Source organism: Hydra viridissima, unplaced genomic scaffold (assembly GCF_058129835.1).
Source record: "Hydra viridissima isolate aposymbiotic clone 2 unplaced genomic scaffold, HvirCarnegie_v1 scaffold_7, whole genome shotgun sequence".
Taxonomy (NCBI): domain Eukaryota; kingdom Metazoa; phylum Cnidaria; class Hydrozoa; order Anthoathecata; family Hydridae; genus Hydra; species Hydra viridissima.
This window is the reverse complement of record NW_028324306.1, coordinates 7,515,813-7,533,144: the sequence shown is the minus strand read 5'-3', so window position 1 is coordinate 7,533,144 and position 17,332 is coordinate 7,515,813.

Below are 17,332 nucleotides of genomic sequence, written 5' to 3'. Positions count from 1 at the left end.
AGCATTATTACAAATCGTTTTTTTGAGTTTGTGGTTAGTGACAAATTTTAAAAATCATAATGGATATTGAAAAAGAAGGTAAGCTCAATTTTTTGGTATATTTATTTTCTTTATTTTATATGTTACTGTCACATTTCTCATCAATTATATTTGATGTAAAAAATTTAACGTTTTTTTTTTTATATACACGATATTAAAAAGTGTTTTTGAATATCAATTAAGCCTTATCAAGCTACGAGCTTGTGCTTCACGTAAACCTTAGATATTCTATTTACCATTAAAAAAAAAAAAGAAAAAAAGTTGCGCATGTACGCGCCCTAAGTTTTTTTAAATTTTTTTAGTCAATAAGGCAAATACATTTTTTTTTGTGACTAAAACTTTTAATTCAATTTAATTCATATTTTTATTGTAGAATCTCAAGCTATTACAATAGAGATGACTAGACGATCACTTAATGAAATCTTGGAGCAAAGTTCCGAGAAAAAAAATTGACGACAAATTCGTGTTTTTATTAGAACACCTTAAAAACATAACTAAATGCCCTGCAAATGAAGAAAGTGCACTAAAAACCATTTTTTCACCTTTTAAGTTCCAACTTAAACAAAAATGGGAAAACGCTAGCCGTAAAAGAGAGCGTTTTTTAAAAAATAACAAACAATGGCTCAATACCATAGCTCTACCAATTTGGACGGTAGTAAAACCCGGCCGACCGTCAAAAGAATTTTGTGAATCGAGTTCACCAACGAAAAGGCGAAAAACAAGGGTTTTAAGGGAACATATACCTTGTGAGTAGTTGATGTATGCTGCTCAAATGAGTCAACGTGCTGCAGGGAACAGTGACGCGTCTAACGTTAGAAAGGAAATTTTATTTACACCAACAAAAGCCAAACAATATAGAAAAAGTGACACATCTACTGAAGATATCATTTAAAAGCACACACCATCAGAAGCGTTGTCAATTTTTGTGGAAGCTGATATGACTAAAAAACAATATGAAATTATTCATGCAGCCAACAAGAATATCTATCCATGTTATTCACTTATAAAAAAATCCAAAGAGGAATGTTATCCACCAGAAGAATCGATAACAGTTACAGAAACTTGTTCAGAAATTAAATTACAAGATCTTCTGGATCACACGTCTAAGCGATTATGTTGTTATATTAATGAAATTATTGAAACTTTAAATGAAAAAGAAAGAAATAATTTAGAATTGATTTGGAAATGGGGTTGTGATGGCTCGCAACAACAAACGTTTAAACAAAAATTTCAAAGCAGCGATGATAGCGACGCTAACATATTTCAAAGTTCTTTTGTGCCCCTACGGCTCATATGCCATATTGGTAACACTACTAGAAAAGGAGAGTTCTGGCTCATTTTGCTTTTCGCTCTCCGTTGTGTTTTTTTTGGTGATTGAGGGGTGTGAAAATGTTTTTGGTGTCTGTAAAAGGTTTTTTCATGAGAAAAGGATCCATGAAAAAATTAATGGGTGTAAAGGTGTTGAAATCGTTCGCGAAAAATTTCTTTTTTTCTTTGTTCATGCTCTTGTTCTTGTTTTTCTTCGAGAATTGATCTGCAAATTTCAATTTCGCGCCATCCAACTCCTTTGCTCCTTAAGTGTTCAATGGGGTCAAGTGTTTTTATGCTTCTGATTTTTCCGTCGTCATGTCTCAAGATTCTCGTTTTTCCGTTCATTTTATTATGTCAAGAAAAAAAAATTTTTTTTGAATGATTTTTGAGAATGGGTCTGAGAAGAAATTAAGACAAGATGGGCACATATTTTCTGTCTCTTTTGAAGTATAATCCATCTTTGATTGAGCTTCCTGTGACCCAGGGTGTTAAAAACAGTCCGTCTCCTTTGTATGTGGCAATTTTCATTCCTCTTCCATTGCTTTTGAGGTAACCAATACCATTTCCGACATTTTTTTCGATCAAAGTGGGCGCAAGAGCTCCCAATAAAGGTAAAAGAAAAGGAAGAAACCCTCCTTCTGATTTTATTCCACTTTTGTCGATCATATTGGAACCGAGAGAAGAGGCGACACCGCCCAAAGCGGCCTTTCCAAAAACTGGGACGGCTTTGGCTGCAACCCTTCCCAATAAAGGCAAAAGAGCACCAAGAAATCCTCCTTCAACTTTTGCGTTGTGTCTCTTTTGCTTTTCCCAATATTCCATGACAAATCGGTCACTTCCATTTTTTTTTTTGTTTGAAAAAAAAAAATGTATTGTGTCAAATGCAAATAGAAAACAGAAACGATCCATTTGAGAAACGAGGTCTCAAAAAACAACAGAAACATGATCAAAGGAACATGTGATTCTTGTGGAACGACCAAATGCCAGTTTGTTTCTTCGACGGCAAAAGGGGGTGACTTGGTCGAATCGATCAACAATTTTTCAAAAAAAATAAAGCTTCCGTGGGCAAAATTTCCAGGAGAGATGCATGTTCCAGGAATGAGTTTTGCAGGGCCTGGCACAAACCTGGACAAAAGGCTCACATCCACCGACATGTATCAGGAGTGGAGCAAACCGGTGGACAGAGTGGACAATGCGGCATATCATCACGATTTGGCATATAAATATTTAAACGACGTTCAAAGCAGAAATTTGGCAGATCAAATGATGCTTGAAGAAATGAACTCCATTCCAAACCCCACTTAAAAAGAAATAAACGAAAGAAAGCTTATCACGCCCATCATCAAAGCCAAAGCCAAATTCGGATTGGGTGTCTCTGCAAAAAAAAAAAAATTCCACTGAAATGGACGGACCAGCTTGCAGAGGAGCTTCACAAACCGGTCATTCGTCATTTTAAAAAAAGAAAAGTGTTTGTGAACGACATCGACGAAATATGGGCTGCTGATTTGGTTGACATGCAATCGTTTTCAAAGTTCAACAATGGTGTCAAATATTTGCTCATGGTGATCGACGTGTTTTCAAAGTATGGATGGATCGTTCCGTTGAAAAGCAAAACCGGACTTGAAGTGGCTGAAGCGTTGAAAAAGATTTTTGGTGAGAGAAAATGTGTCAAAATGTGGGTGGACAAAGGAAAAGAATTTCACAACAAGCACGTGAGATTGCTGGGTGTTCGATTATATTCCACTGAAAACGAGGAAAAAAGCTGTGTCGTCGAGCGATGGAACAGAACGATGAAAGAAAAAATGTTCAAATATTTTTCAGCCAACAGCACCAACCGATACATTGACGTTTTGGACGAAATGGTGAAAAATTACAACAGCACAAAGCACTCGTCCATCAAAATGACACCAATTGAAGCCAGCGAGGAAAAGAACAAAAATATTGTATGGGCGAACCTGAATGGAAAGATGCCAAAAGAAAGACCAGAGCCGAAATTTTCAATAGGTGATCATCAAGTGAGGATCACAAAAAAGAAGCCTCATTTTGAAAAAGGATACACGCCGAGATGGACCGAGGAGGTTTTCACAGTGTCCAAAGTTCAGCGAACGGATCCACCCACGTACAAAATCACTGACGCCAGCGGTGAAGACATTCAAGGAACTTTTTACGAGCAGGAGATGCAAAAGACGCATCAAGAAATATTCAGGATTGAAAAAATCGTTCGCCGAACAAAAAGCAAATCACTGGTCAAATGGAAAGGATATCCAGACTCGTTCAACTCATGGGTTGAAAATGACGAATTGATCCGTTTGAAAAAAACGAGTTAAGAAAAATTTTCTTTTCTTATTAAAATGACGAATTTCGTGACGGTCGGAAATTTTGATGAGAGCAAATTGTCGGTTGGAGAGGTTTATTCCGCAACCAAACCCATTCAGCACCAAAAGATTCCGCTCTTTTATGAGTACCCCTCTGGGAAAGGGCCTTTCATTTTGAGAACGCCCGTTTTGTTTTCTCTTGGCATGTTTGAGAACTGCAACTTTGGAACGAAAGAGCTGGAGGGATATTCGATGTCCTTTCTCGGTTTCAACGAGAAAAAAGGAATGAGCGAAAAAGAAAAAAAGTTTATCGAGGTGACCGAAAAGGTATCAAAATTTCTTCGCGAAAAAGTCAAGGAAATGACTCCCACTTTGAAAAAGGGAGGGAGAACAAAGAAAATAATGACAGAGGACTTGTCCATTTTGAAAAAGAAATCCGATAATCCGAATGCCTCGCCCATTTTTTTCGGAAAGTTGTTCACAAAGAAAAGCGAGAAAGGCATTGAAGTGTCTTCTTTGTTTTTAAAAAAGAAAGCGAAAGAGCTAGTGAAGGTGTGCCCTTTGGAATATGTTCGGCAAAAGTGCAACGTCGTCGCCTCTTTGAAAATTGAAGGTGTTTTTGTTGGAGCTCAGATCGAGTCCATTCAGGTTAGAGTTCCAGAAGTAATCATTGCGAAAAAGGTGTCTTCAGTTCAAAGCATCATGGGTGACGATTTGGATTTGGGGGAAATGGAGTCTGACGAAGAGATGTGAAAACACGAAAAAAAAAAGAAAAAAAAATGAGTTAAAAACATTTTCTTTTCATATTAAAAATGCATGCCCCTCACAAGATGTACAAGAATGTCTCCTCAGCAGAGAAGCTCGTTGACTCGAACCTGGACATCTCGAAAATGTATTTGGAGCACATGGATGGCAGGATCAAAGAGTTGGAAAAATTCAAAGAGTCGGACCGGACCAAAAATTTGGAAAATTTGGTGGACAGGATCAAAGAGCTTGAAAACCTGGTGGAGACAATCAAAAACCTGCAAAAAAAGACATCGCAAAATATTGTTGTTGTAAAAAAAGAGTTGGATCATCCAAACTGTTTTAACATAAACGGTCACCATGAGATTTTTGCCCAGAAGGACATTAAATTTGTTGCTCTTTCTCAAACTCCGATATCGTTGTCCGTTGGACTGCAATTTGAAAAAGGGATTGCTGTCATCACTCTGATGAACAAAATCAGCATCAGATTGAACTTTTACAAAAACGATGCCATTTTTTCAGAGTCTGTGGATGACGTCACTTTGGATGTGACCAACAACAGCATCAATGACGTCATTGTCAAAAAAGGTGAAATGCTTTGCAAAATAAATCACATCGATTCGAATTAAAAAAAAATCCGTCTTTGTTAAAAAGATGGAGATAATCAAAAACACTGAAAAAATTTATCCGACTCTTCCAACAGCTCCGACGGATGGAGGTCATGTTTACCGGCTTCAAAAAATAAGCGAGATCCAAAAAGAAATGGAGGATGAAAAAGTGAAGAGAATGGCTTTGAGCAAAAAGTACCATCGAGTGTCGAAAATTATTCGTTTCGCTGACGATGGGTTGCAAACGGTGTGCATTGCTTTGGGGATTACAGGGGTTGCCCTTTTGTCAACCGTCGTTGCCACTCCAGTTTCGATTGCATGCGAGGGGGTTGCAATTGGATTGGGGGCTTTGTCCATTTTCGGAAACCATCAAAACAAAAAAATGATGTTGAAGGCTGAAAAGCACGAAAAATTAAAGGTTCTTTCCGAGTCAAAATTGAACACGATTGGCGACCACATTTCAAAATCGCTCATGGACGGGTTTGTGAGCGATTCTGAATATGAATTAGTTCTCAGCGAGCTTCAAAAATTTAAGGTCATGGCTGAAGAAATCCGGACAAATACAAAAAGCACCATTGACGAATTGACAAAAGAGTCGTTGATCCAAAAAGGAAGAGAAGAAGCCATTCAAGCGTTTAACAGCATTTTCAAAAAGGGAAAATGAACGCAAACGCAAACGCAAAACGCAAACGCAAACGCAAAACGCAAACGCAAACTCGTCTGTGTTTAAGTTTTTTTTCTGCGCATTTCAAAAATGGAATTCTTCAAAATTCAAGACCCGAAAAAGAGAGATGAGATTGTGAAAAATTACATGGCCAACAGGGAGAAGCTTTACAATGAGAGCCTCAACCGGAACGTTTCAGATGCGAATTATCAGACTGATCTGTCCAAGTTTTTTCAACCGTTGATCGAGAGCAACGAAAAAGTGAAAAACGAGATGAAAAGCATCGCATACAAAGAGTTTGACAGAAGTCCACTGGCTTTGACTTTTCCAGAAAGCGAGAGGTCTTTTGAAAGTTCGAATAGTGCCGAAAAAACGTTTGGAAAAATGAATGTTGGAAACACAGCATTGGAATATTTGTCAAAATACGCCGCCAAAAAATTTTCTGCAGACAGAGTTTTTGGAATTCACGCAAAAGAACGAGGAAAAATGTTTATTGGGAACAAAGAAATCACCATCGATGAAAACGACGTCGTTATTGATGGTGAAAAGTTTGAGGGGACTTTAGGTTTTTGGGAGTTGATCACAAGATCAAGACCTGATATGACAAAGGTGACAGACGAGGACTTGAAAAATTATGAAAAAATACTGGTTGAAACGCATGCAATGGAGAGAGAAGGGAGACCGACCGCACCAAAATCTTCGAGAAGCGAAAAGTGGGAAAAGAATGTTTCAAAAATTTGGGAAAAAAATTACACAAAAACGAGGGGAAAAAAAGGTTATGGAGTGATCATTCTTCCGAGCGATCCAAATGCTCTTGTTCAACGACTCAGTTTGAGCATCGCCGCTGGTCATGCTGGAAATATCGCATCGAGAAACGAAGCTGTTGCCATTTGTGATGAGCTTTTGAGGCAGGGGGAAATCAACAAAGAGGAATATCGATCGATCCAAAAATACATTTCGTCGTGAAACACGAAAAAAAAAATTTCTTTAAAAAAAAATGCTCATTGTGAACAACAGAAGATATTTAAAAAAGAACGTCATCGGAGGAGGGATGGTTGACACGTTTAAAAATTTTTTGAGGAGAATGATCGCTTCAAACGCATCAAAGTCGTCTCTTCATTTATTGAGGAAAGCAGCAGCAAGCGAAATTGGAAGAGAAGCGATCACAGCCGCCAGATCTGCCGGAAAAGAATTAGCCTCTTCGGCCATATCCACCGCCAGAGACGTTGCCATTGACAAAGGAAAAAAAGCGATTGAAAAAGTTTACGCCAAGACAGGAACGCCAAATCCATTAGTCAACACGATTTTGAACGAGGCGGCAAAGCAATATGAGTCTGTTAATCCGATGGAAGAGCTGCACAAAAAAATGTTTGGTTCGTCCATTAAAAATAAAATGACAAAAAAGAACGCAGTAAGAATCCAAGATCTTGTCAAAATGGGGAGCGGTCTTTTGATTGCGTGATTTTTTTTTTTTCTCATTTTAAAAAAATGATCAACACCGACAGATTAATAATTGACGAAAAGCCTGTCTACGACACAGGCATTGAAAAAGTCGATTTTTTCGAGTACCTTCCAACGAATCTCGATTTGAATTCTTCAGGATCAATCGTTTTTTAGCTTGATTGCCAGTCTGTGCAGACACTTCCGTCTGAGGCTTACATCCTCGTCGAAGGGGTTCTGAAAAAAGCAGACGGAACCGCTTACGCAGCAGCAGACAACATTGCTCTGGTGAACAACGCCATCATGTATTTGTTCAGTGACGTCACTTACGACTTATCAGGACAGCAAGTGGAAAGAGTCATGTATCCAGGTCAGGGAACAACCATTCTTGGATTGTTGAAATATCCTTTCGGTTTTCAGCTTGCCGATGGTTTGAAGCAAATGTGGTACAAAGACACATCAAACGCAACTGGAACCACTGGGTTCAACGTCAGGAGAGACCACTTGTTTGCAGACACCACATCCATTGGCGCATTTTCGTTCAGGATCCCTTTAAAGCACATTTTTGGTTTTTGCGAAACTTACGACAAAGTCGTTTACGGATTCAGACACACGATCACCTTTACAAAAAAAGAATACGACGACGCCATTTACAGAGCCGGAACTGTTGCTGCAGGAATGATCGACATCAAAAAATTCCGACTTTTCATGCCAAGGATTGAGCTTGATGTTTTGAAAAAATCCGAATTTTTAAAATGATGACAAATAAAATCTCCGTTCCAGTGGCTTACAAAGCAAACAAAGTCGAAAGGCAAGCCATTCCAGCGGGTCTCACAGAATTCACTTGGACCCTTGGAAGGATCACAGACAAAAGCGTTCCGAGATTTATCGTGTTTGGTCTTCAGACAAACAGAGGTTCCAGTCAAACCGCAAATCCAGCCGTGTTCGATCATTGTGACGTCAACAATTTTTTCGTGACCGTCAATGGGATCAAATATCCGAACTACAATTACGACTTGAATTTTGGAGAAAAGAAAATGGTTATGGCTCATTCCGATGCGTTCACTTTTGACGAAAAATATTATGGCACAAACGAGCTTGTTTGTCAATCAGGTTTGACTCTGCTTGAATACAAAAATTTGTTTCCGTTGTTTTTTGTCGACATCAGCAAGCAAAAGGAAAGAGTTGTTTCTGAAACGGCTGAATTGGTTGTCAACCTGAAATTCAGAACGGCTGTGCCAGACAACACCGTTATTTTCGCAGTGATCATTTCCGACAAATTGATCCAATTTTCTTCAGACGGAAACAACATGAATGCTGTTTATTAAGCGTCATGAGATTCTTGACAAAAAATTGATTTAAAAAAAAAATTTTCTTTTCAAAAAAAAACATGAGGATCACAAAAAATTATCTGAAAAATTTGCTGAGAGAAAATGGTGTCTCAAAAACCTCAAACAATTTGTTGACTTTGCTGATGATTGCGGTTGAGAACAATCTTGTGAGCAAAGATTTGCTTTTGGAAGGTGTTAAAGAGTTCAGACCGGTGGGTCGACCAAAAAAAGAAAATGCGACAACGGAAAATGCGAAAAAACCGATCGATCCAAAATACGAGAGGCTTGGCTCAATTTGAAAAAAACCTGTGTCTGTGAAAACGACCAACGTCGAAACAGGTGAGGTGGTTGAATACAGATCCCTTTACGAAGCAATGAAAAAGACTGGACATGGCTGGGGATATTTGGAGCGTCGAGATGGAAAAGTGGAGGATGGGATCAAAATTGAGATTTTAAATTCAGAAAAGCTCGAAAACAGAAAAAAAACTCCAAGTCCAAAAAAATGAAAAAAAAACTCCAAGTCCAAAAAATGAAAAAAAAATTTTTCAATTCTCGGAAAAAAGAATTGAAAAAATTGATTTTGAAAAAAAAATTTCTTGATGTAATAAAAATGGAAAACAAAATGCGAAAAATCGGCGAGTCCGAAAAAATCGGAAAAACCAAAAAAATCAGCAAGAACGAAAAAATTGAATTTGAGCTAAACAGTTTTCTTGAGAATAAAAAAATGGAAAGCAAAACTGTCAAAGAGAAAATCGTCAAAGAGAAAATCGTCAAAGAGAAAAAAGTCAAAGAGAAATCTCTGACAAAATTGCGAAGTGAAGCCAAGGAACGAGCGATAAAAGGTTACACAAAAATGACCAGGGAACAGCTCGTTGAGGCAATAAAAACAACAAGACCTGTCATTGGCCCTCATCCTGTTGCTCGTAGACGGACGATAGATGCGAGGTCAATTGCTCTAAGCCCGGTTCCTGCTCCGCGTCCTGCGATTGCTTCGAGTCAAACTGTTCAAAAGCCTGTCATCGCTCCGAAACCATCAACAATTCCACCAAGACCAGCTCTTCTTCAAAAGCCTGTCATCGCTCCGAAACCATCAACAATTCCACCAAGACCAGCTCTTCCTCCAAAACCACAATCACAATATATGCTTGACGCTCCTGTTCCAGATTCGTCTCCTGTGATGGTTCCTGGAGTTTTTTCAAGGCTTACAACGTCTGTGACAAATGCAGTCGTCGACAGTTTCAACAGCTTGCTTGTGCTTGTCGATCCTTACGTTCCAGAGGCGGTGAAAAGAACATTGAGCAATGTGGGGAACGAAGTGAAAAAAAAAGTCGACTCTCTCAAAACAACAGTCCTCAAATCAATTGTGCGCAATGCAGTTTACAAACCCCTCATTCATTTTCAATTGACCGATCACGCGCTGAGTCGTGTTGCCAAACAATTTTCGCATCAGGTCAAAGGAAACCAAAAGGATGCTTCTGCCTTTTTGAATTTGGCGAAAGACGGAGCGATCAAGATTCTTCAAGAGAATAAAAACAAAAAAGCGAGCCTCGTTTTGACAATCGATATGGAGAGCGTCAACCTTACAACTGGAGAGGAGGAGCATCGAATCGTTCCTTTTTTGTCAAAAGCGGAAATCATTTTGGAGTCGACGGATTTGGGAGAGTTTTATGAAAAAGCAAAAGAGGAGATCCTGTAAAACATGGAAAAATACAACAAAATGGGATCGAATTGCACAGTGTCCGCCATCTTGAAAATGGACATCAATTTAATTGACTACAGACCCATCGGTGGTCGGTCGTACATCCCTCTCGACGATTTTCTGTCGAGCAAAAAAGCAATCATCAACATGGTGAACGAAGACAATGAATGCTTCAAGTGGAGCGTCACCAGGGCGTTGAACATGAAAGAAAAAAACGGAGAAAGGATTGACAAAGACTTGATCGAAAAATCAAAAAAAATAAATTGGGAAGGGATTGAATTTCCTGTCAAACTCGATCAAATCAAAAAATTTGAGACAAATAATCCAGACATCAGCGTCAACGTTTTTGGTTACGAAAAAAAATCCATTCACCCTTTGCGAATATCGAAATGCTTGAACAGAAAAAATGAAATCGATTTGCTGCTTATTTCAGACGAAAAAACAAATCATTATTGTCTGATCAAAAATCTGAGTCGACTCATTTCATCACAAGCATCCAACAGAAACGGAAAAAAATATTTTTGCAGAAATTGCTTGCAGGGGATGAAAAGCGAGGAGGATCTTTCAAAACATTCGACCTATTGCAGAGAGCACAGCGCGACACGAATGGATCTTCCTCCAGAAAATTCGTTCATGAAATTTCAACACATGGAAAGGTTGATGAGGGTTCCATTCATCGTTTACGCGGATTTTGAAAGCTTTGTCAAACCGATGTACTCATGTGAACAAAACCCAGACCAGTCCTACACCAAAAAGTTTCAAAGTCACATTCCGAGCTCCTTTGCCTTTCACATCAAATGTTTTGACGAAACCGTTTATGATGGTGAACCATCCATTTCCGAATCGTCAAACGAAAACCAAGACGTGGCTCAATTTTTTGTCGAAAGTTTGGAAAAAGAAATAAAAGAAATTTTCGGAAAAAACTTGAAAAAAAATATGGTCTTCACAAAGGAGGATAAAATGATTTCAAATCAGCGACGGTTTGTCACATTTGCGAAGAAAAACTTCTCGATGCAGAAAAGGTGCGCGATCACTGTCATTTTACTGGAAAATATCGGGGAGCGGCACACAACGAATGCAATTTAAAATGCAAAGTCCCAAAATTCATTCCTGTCGTTTTTCACAATCTGTCAGGTTACGACAGCCATTTGTTCATCAAAAAATTGGGTGGAGAAATAACCTGCATCCCATGCAACGAGGAAAAATACATCAGCTTCTCGAAAAAAATAAAAGTGGGAGAGTACACTGGGAAAGACGGAAAACCCAAAGAAAAAAAAATTGAATTGAGGTTCATCAACAGTTTTAAATTCATGGCCTCCAGTTTGGACACTTTGTCGAAAAATTTAAAGCCGGAAGAGTTCAAAAACCTCTCAAAATATTTTGAAGGAGAAAAATTCGATTTGCTTCGAAAAAAAGGCGTTTACCCTTACGGTTGGGTGGATGGATTCAAAAAATTTCAAGAAACGCAATTGCCTCCAAAAGAAGCGTTTTTCTCAGAACTCAACCACAATGAAATAAGCGACGAAGATTACGCGCATGCGCAAACGGTTTGGAACGTGTTTCAATGCGAAACGTTCAGAGATTATCACGATTTGTACAACGTGTCGGACGTTTTGATTCTGGCCGACGTCTTCGAAAATTTCAGGGACGTTTGCATGAAACATTACAGGCTCGATCCCGCTTGGTATTTCACATCTCCCGGGTTGGCATGGGACGCTTGTTTGAAACTGACAAAAATAAAATTGGAATTGTTGAGCGACCCTGACATGCTTCGAATGATCCAAAAAGGAACCCGCGGAGGGATCAGCATGATCTCCAATCGACATGGAAAATCAAACAACAAATACATGGGCGACTCGTTCGATCCAAGCCAACCATCAAAATTCATTCAATATTTGGACGCCAACAACCTGTACGGATGGGCCATGTGCAAACCTCTTCCCGTTGGAGGATTCGAATGGATGACAGAAGACGAACTGTCCGATTGGAGAACGATTCCGTGCGTTTTGGAGGTTGATTTGGATTATCCGGAAAGCCTTCACGATGAACACAACGATTATCCGTTGGCCCCCGAGAGAATGAAAATCGGAAAAGTGGATAAGCTCGTTCCCAATTTAAACGACAAAAAAAATATGTCCTTCACTGTGAAAACCTGACATTGTATGAACGATTGGGAATGAAAATTTCAAAGGTGCATCGAGGAATAAAATTTGAGCAACGGGATTGGTTGAAACCTTACATTGACCTCAACACAGAATTGAGAACAAAAGCAACCAGCGAATTTGAGAAGGAATTTTTCAAGCTGATGAACAATTCGGTGTTTGGAAAAACAATGGAGAACATTGAAAAGCGAGTGGAATTGAGACTGGTGACAGAAAAGGAAAAGGCAATCAAGTTGTCGGCCAAACCAAATTATGACCGGCACACGATTTTCGACGAAAACTTGATTGCCGTTCACATGAAAAGGACATCAATTCTTTACAACAAACCTGTTTACTTGGGAATGAGCATCCTCGATTTGAGCAAAACCTTGATGTTCGAGTTCCATTATGATTTCATCAAAAAAAAATATCCTGGTGACGCAAAGCTGTTGATGACAGACACGGACTCACTGGTTTATGAAATAAAAACGGACGATTTTTACAGGGACATTGCCGACGATGTGGAAAAAAAATTCGACACGAGCGATTTCGTCAAAAGCCATCCAGCCATTCAAAGCGTCGGGTTCAAAGTGGGTTTAAACAAAAAGGTCATTGGGATGTTCAAAGACGAAACCGGAGGAAAACAGATTGAAGAGTTTGTCGGTCTCAGGTCAAAATTGTACTCTTACAAAATACATCAAGAAGAGCACAAAAAATGCAAAGGAGTCAAAAAATATGTCGTCCAAAAATACATCACACACGACGATTACAAAAAATGTCTCGAAACCAAAAAAGAAAAAATAAACAAAATGAATGTCATCCGATCCCATTTGCATGACGTTTACACGGAGGAAATCAACAAAACCTCTCTCAGCTCCGACGACAACAAAAGAATCATTTTGGATGATGGGATTCACACGTTGGCTTATGGACATTACAAAAAAAGACCCGAGGAAGAACACGAGGCAGAACATGAGGCAGAACATGAGGAAGAACACGATGCAGAGGAAGAATACGATGCATAGGCAAAACGGTTGATCGAAGAGTGCAGAAAGATAATCGAGTAAAACAAAGAAATTTCAGGTAAGTCAAAAAGGTTGATCGAAGAGTGCAGAGGGATAATCGCGGAGACAAAAAGGTAAGTGACAAAAAAAATGCGGGAAAAAAGACAAAAAAATTTAACAAAATAAAAAAATGAACAAAATGATCAATGTGGAAGGAGTCATTTTGCCGAACAAGGCTTTGTCCGACTTTCAACTGATGGAAGCAGCAAAAAAACTGAAAATAAAAAGCTTTCGGGGAGTTTTTGTCAGAGACATATTGCCGAAAAAACCGAGAAAAAAAGAATGCGGGATCATCAACACTGGGGATTCGAGCACCGGAGGGTTTCATTGGGTGTGTTGGTTCAAAGACGGTGATAAGAAATGCAGTTTTGATTCTTACGGTTAACCTCCTCTTGTTGAACTGGTTTAATATTTGAAGAGCCCCGTTCATTATAACAGCGAAAGGGTCCAATTTGGAAACACGTCTTATTGTGATCACTTGTGTCTTTACGTCTTGAAAAAATTGGATGAAGGAAACAGCTTTCAAGACATTTTCAACAGCTATCAAGACATTGTCAACACCCTTTGGTGATCACGGATCCGAAGGATCTGAAAAAAATTTTTTCACCCTTTTAAAAAAATGATAGACAAATTCAACACAAACGAGTTCAGCGTTTATCTCGACAATCTTGCAACAGACTCAGCAAGCAACGTTTATATCAAAACGGACGGATCCAGCACCATCACTGCAGATATGGATTTCAATTCAAACAAAATCATCAACCTGGCAGAACCAACCAACTCGCACGACGCCGCCACAAAAAATTACGTCGACACGCATTCGACAGGAGGAGGAGGAACGGTGATTGGAGCTGCAGACTTGGATTTGAATTTTCACAAAGCGATCAACTTGAACGAACCGACCAATCTTCACGACGCCGCCACAAAAAATTACATCGACGTCAGCTCGAGCATGCTCATCAAAACGGACGGATCCAGCACCATCACTGGAAGCTTGGATTTAAATTCTCACAAGTTGATCAACGTCTCTGAGCCAACCGCTTTAAAAGACGCAGCAACAAAAGGATATGTGGACACCAAAGTCGCTTACAACAATATTTCATACACCGACATCAACATGACGTCACACAAATTGACCAATCTGTCGGAACCCGTTTCATCCTCAGATTCAGCCACAAAAAATTACGTGGACACGCACGTCGGTGGAACATCAGTGGGCACTGCGGACTTGGATTTGAATTCTCACAAACTGATCAATGTGCTCGATCCTTCAAACGCGCAAGACGCTGCGACAAAAAGTTACGTCAACTTGTTGTTGCAAAAATCGAGCTTGACCAGTGTCGTTCCAGGATCCAGTTTCACCAGTTTGGGGTTTAAGTCTCAGACGGTTGCAGCGTTAACCACTTCTCCTGTGTTTGCGTTTTCCGGAAAATCCGGTGTGCTGAGAAGACTGTGGCTGGCTTTATACAGCACCTCTGGCACAAATATTCCTGGTCAAGTTTTTATTCGAATCTTCACTGACGGTGAAATCAATGTGGGGAATTATGCAGAAACAACGGAAGGAATCGGAGTGGACACTACCGGTCTTGCCACCGATTTGCTTTTTTCACCATTGGGAGGAGCTTTTTACGCCAACTCTTTGCAGGGATGCAACATGTTTAACACCACTTCCTTGGGAGGATACTTTACGTTGGACATGCCTTTCAGAAACGACGTCTCCATTCAACTGGTCAACAGAAATGCCACAGCCATCACTTACTGGATTCAACCATTCATTTCCACTCTTGCTTCCATTCCTGCTTCCATCCCTCTTTTCAAACTTTACTGCAAATCGTTCCGATATATGAGCACAACATATGGCAGCGAATACGTTTTGATGAACACCAACGGGAAAGGAAACGGAGTCTTTCTCAAATACATCAGAGCGCACATCATCGGCGCTTCTGGAAACTGGTGGGAATCCAGAGTCAGAATGTATGATGGAAATTTAGCTCCCGGAAACGGCACCGTTCTCACTCCTTGGACTCCATACAACACCAACAATTACACCTACTTTCCTGGTTACGACGGTGACAGCACATGCATCTTCTCCTCTTCAGGACTGGAAGATTTTTACTTGTCCTCGTGGAACGGATCAAACTTAACCTCGTTCAACAACAAATCGACGGGACTTCTTTACCAATCCACTGCATCCATCGGTTCCACCACCACCATTTCCTTTTACAGAAATTTCGGAGAAGCAGACTCCATGCCCAGCGTCACATCCGGCAGAAGACTCGTCGTCACTCTCAACTCCGGCGACGCTCAAGTCGGTCAATCCGGAAGCTTTTTCCTTCTTCTCGGACAAGTGTTTTATTACGCATAATTTCGCGAACGATTTCAACACCTTTACACCCATTAATTTTTTCATGGATCCTTTTCTCATGAAAAAACCTTTTACAGACACCAAAAACATTTTCACACCCCTCAATCACCAAAAAAAACACAACGGAGAGCGAAAAGCAAAATGAGCCAGAACTCTCCTTTTCTAGTAGTGGTAACCAAAAGAAGGTGCTTTGGCAAAACCCAGCACCATCATCTACAAGGTATTGCCGACCAATAAGAATACGTTTTATTCGGGAGAGCAAAGACGTAACGAACGATGAAATCGAATGCGTAGAGAACCAAATAAAAAGCTTGAGAAAAAGTGAAATAATAAACGCTTTTGGTGGTAGTTTGCAAATAAAGTATGTATTTCTTTTTACTATGATTGATGGAAAAGTTTGCAATGCTGCTACAAATACGACATTAACAATGAGATGCTATATATGTGGGCAAACTTCAAAAGATTTTAATGACTTGAATAAAAAAACGACAGAAAGCCGTGAAACACTGAATTTGGGCTATCAATACTGCACGCAAGAATCAGATTTTTTGAATCCTTGCTGCATATGTCGTATGAAATACCAATAAAAAAATGGCAAGCAAGAACAGAAGAAGATAAAAAAATAGTGGCGGAAACAAAATAAAAAATTCAAAATGCCTTTAAAGATGAATTAGGGTTGTTGGTTGATATTCCTAAGGCTGGATTTGGGAACAGTAATGATGGGAATACATCAAGAAGATTTTTCGCCGATCCCTTAACCGCTTCCCGCATCACAGGGGTTGATATAACTCTTATAAAAAAATGTCATTTTGGAGGCAATTTCGAGTAGGCATCAAAATAATGTAAAAGAATTTGAAAGCTTTGCAAATGAGACGGCTAAACCTTATGTTGATTTATATGCATAACACCCAATGACGCCGACTATGCATAAAGTTTTAAGACATGGCACCACAATAATTGAACAGGCTATACTGCCTATTAGCCAGCTATCAGAAGAAGCAGCCGAAGCCAGAAACAAACGTTTCCATCTTTATCGGCAGAATTATGCGAGGAAGTCTTCGCGAGAAAACTGTAATAGAGATATTTTAAACAGACTTCCACTAACTTCGGATCCTTTGCTAAGCAGTATGAGAAAAAGACCCCAGAAAAAAAGAAAACCGTTCTCCAGTGAGACAATAGGACTCTTGATGCCGGAAACATTAGAAGACTCACAAGCAATTACGATTGATGATATATCAGATATTGATTCTGATTGAAAATGATTGCATTGACATGTACAAAAAAATTTTATTTTATTTTGGATTAAATATAGGACTATAATAATAAATTTAAATTGTTAATTTCAAATTGTTTAGTTGTCAAATCATTAGCCCCTTGTAGCGGATTAACCATAGGATTTAATCCTTTAACGAAAAATAATTCATGACAACAGTTATAACCTACGGACTAAGTTCAGTGATTGAGAAACCCAATATAGGTTTAGATGCATCTTTCAAGTGTGATTATCCTCTTTAATATTATAAATTTAGTTATTTGTCATTATGTTAAATAGTTGTAAAGTTGTAGATATTTGTAAAGTATGTAAGATGTATAAAAATATGTCTTTTTTGT